The sequence below is a fragment of the Pundamilia nyererei genome, unplaced genomic scaffold (assembly GCF_000239375.1).
Source record: "Pundamilia nyererei isolate P.nyererei 1_Seehausen unplaced genomic scaffold, PunNye1.0 scaffold00039, whole genome shotgun sequence".
Classification (NCBI taxonomy): Eukaryota; Metazoa; Chordata; class Actinopteri; order Cichliformes; family Cichlidae; genus Pundamilia; species Pundamilia nyererei.
The window spans coordinates 3,565,480-3,568,963 of record NW_005187440.1 but is presented as its reverse complement, the minus strand read 5'-3'; positions in this window follow the sequence as shown (position 1 = coordinate 3,568,963).

Below are 3,484 nucleotides of genomic sequence, written 5' to 3'. Positions count from 1 at the left end.
GGATGAGTCAGTGAAGCCCTTCTGTTTTGGCTAGTCAAAAGGGATGATGTGACTGTTTTTAAGTGTTTCTGCTGCAGAGCACAAATTGATCATAATGTACCTGTGAGTGCTGAAAGGGTCATGAATCAATGCCGATGACTCAGCCATTTGGCCAGCTGTTAAACTTTCTTGCTTTCAAAAGCTACCCTGCAGCCTTTTTTTTTTGGCATAAATACAAACACCTAGAGCTTTAAGACCTAATCTTATCAGCCTCTGTTTAGTCATCTGACCTGCAAAGCAGACTAACATTAACAAGGTTAAAAACTGGACCTGATAGTTGTACTATATGAAAAGTATAAGGATTATTGAGATGATGACACGTCATCCTGAGAGGATTTTTTCTCAAGAAGATTATGTCTACAATTTCAACCATATGTGTGCTTCTCCACATTCAGTCATTAAACTGTACTGTGGTAAATTAAGGAAGTAAGACGTCTGTGAAACTAATGATGAGTCAGATCTCTGTCTCAGATGAAATTAAAAGTTCAGACAACCATTTTCATGACACAAATTCTAATTCTAAGTCTCCTGTAATAGAGGAGTGGAGGACACTCTTTTGACTTTACTAAATCTGATTCTTAAACATGTAGAGAGTAAAGGGACTTTTGCAAAACTTCTTTTCATCGATTTTTCTTCGGCTTTTAATACAATACAACCCCATATTTTAATTAAAAGACTTTTAGAACAGTTTGAAATCAGGAAAAACCTGGTGGGCTGGAGTTTAGATTTTTTAACTGACAGGTCACAAAGAGTGAGAATAAATGGGATTCTGTCTGACCCAGTGTTCTCCTCCACAAGTTCTCCTCAAGGGTGTGTCTTATCGCCCTTATTATTCATTCTCTATACAAACATGTGTCAGAGCAGATATGAAAACAGGGCCATCATTAAATATGCAGATGACTCTGTTATTGTCATCTTACTGAAAGAGGGTGAAACTAACCACGGTCCAGTCATTGATGACTTTGTTCAGTGGTGTGAGGAGTCTTATCTCCAGCTGAACATATCTAAAACAAAAGATATGGTTGTTGATTTTAGGAAACAACAAAATGGGCACGGAGTCACTTTAATTAAAGGTCAGAAAATAGAGCAAGTGCAATCATATAAATATCTTGGGACCATAATCAATGAAAAACTGAACTTTGATCAAAATTGCAAATCAGTTTGTAAAAAGGGTCACCAGCACCTTTAGTGCCTTAGGAAACGTGCTCATTTCCACATTGACCAAAAAATTTTAACTTTGTTTTATCGTTCTTTTATTGAGTCTGTTTTATCCTTTTGTTTGGTGGCATGGTTTGGTCAGACCTCTGTCACAGAGAAAAACTCTCTAAATCAGTTAGTGAGATGGTCCAGTCATCTGATAGGTGAGCCACAGTCTTGTTTAGCCTCCCTGTACTCCAAGCAGGTACAGAGGATGGCTTTATCAATCCTTAAAAATAGTTCCCATCCGCTAAGGGGTGAATTTCAGCTTCTTTCCTCAGGACGGAGGTTTCTATTTCCGAGATAGCTTTGTCCCCATTGCTCTCACTGAATTAAATAAGAACTGTTTTTGATTCGAAATATTAAATTACTATATATGTGCTGCAGGGAGGTTTATATCTTTATTAGGTATGTGTGTTTTTAAAGGGATGCTAAATGCTATCATTTTTTCTGTAAAGCAGATTTACCTTGCCTGTGGGTATAAATAAAGTTACCTTGACCTCCTGTAATGATCCTCCTGACACAACAAACAGCGCTTACCTCATCTGCAGGTTATACATATTGCAAAGTCATGCAGCAGGGTGCACTGAACTGGATCAGATCTGGCATATTGACACCCCTGAACTAGCTGATAAGTCATTTCATACAAAACCATATATGTGAGTCTCATGGAGGCACTGCATTACTCATTCTTTCATCTCTGAGTAGAAGGAGCACATTTTAGTTTTGACCATTTTCAGCTGCCCAGGCAGTATGTGGGAAACATTATTATACACTATATTACCAAAAGTATTTCCCCTTTTGCCTTCACACACATATAACTGAGATCCCAGTCTTATTCCATAGGGTTTAATATGATGTCATCCAACCCTTTGCAGCTACAACAGCTTCAACTCTCATTGGAAGGCTTTCCATAAGGTTTAGGAGTGTGCTTATGGGAATTTTTGACAATTCCTCCAGAAGGACATTTGTGAGGTCAGGCACTGATGATGGATGAGAAGGCCGGCCTTGAAGTGTATGCTCTAATTCAGCGGTCCCCAACCCCCGGGCCTCGGACTGGTACCAGTCCGTGAGTTGTTTGGTACCGGGCCGCGAGAGTTGAGGCTCAGGTGTGAAATGTATGGTTTTCAGGGTTTTTATCGGTTTTCAGTGTTATTTTGTTATCGTTTTTATCGTTAACTCGGTTTTCAAGGGTCTTTTCACGTGTGTTATGAATAAATCTTCTTTTTTTCTGTACCGGTACCAGTTTTATTTTGTTGTATTTATCCGCGACACCTTAAAGGCCGGTCCGTGAAAATATTCTCGGGCATAAACCGGTCCGTGGTGCAAAAAAGGTTGGGGCCGCTGCTCTAATTCATCCCAAAGGTTTTCTCTCAGGCTGAGTTTAGGACTGTGCAGGCCAGTCAGATTCTTCCACACCAAACTCACTCATCCATGTCTTTAAGGACCCTGCTTGTGTGCACTCGTGCACAGCCATGCTAGAACAGGAAGGAGCCATCCCCAAGTTGTTCCTACAAAGTTGGGAGCATGAAATTGCACAAAATATTTTCAGTTTCTTTCACTGGAAGTAAAGAGCTGAGCCCAACTTCTGAAAAACAACCCCACACCACCCTCCAGCAAAGTTTAAACTTGGCAAAATGCAGTAAGACAAGTACTGTTTTCATGGTAACTGCCAAACCCAGACTTGTCCATCACATTTTGAGATGAAGAAGCGTGACTCATCACTCCAGAGAACATGTCTCCACTTCTCTATATTGCGCTCGGCCATGGAAACCCATTCCATCAAGTTCTCTACACACTGTTCTTTAGCTAATCTAATGGCCACATGAAGTTTGGCGCAAACATAATGTGTCCTTCCACACCTTTGCTGATGACATTCAGATCTACCTCCCTCTGAGGTTAGACTGTAAGGACTCTCTGCAGCCGTTATTCTCCTGTTTGTCTGACATTAAGACTTGGATGGCTCTTAACTTTCTACATCTAAATGAAAGTAAAACTGAAGTCATTGTGTTTGGGCTTCCCCAACCTTTCCTTTGATTTTGTGGGACCCCTAACTTCTGAATGTACTTCCTCCATTAAGAGCCTCGGTGTTACTTTTGACAGTGCTTTTAAATTTGATAAATAAATCAGCTCCGTAGTCAAGGGATCTTTTTATCATCTACGGATTTTAACTAAAGTCAAGTCCTACCTGTGCAGGAACGATCTAGAAAGGGTGGTCCATGCTTTTATTACATCACGGCTGGACTAC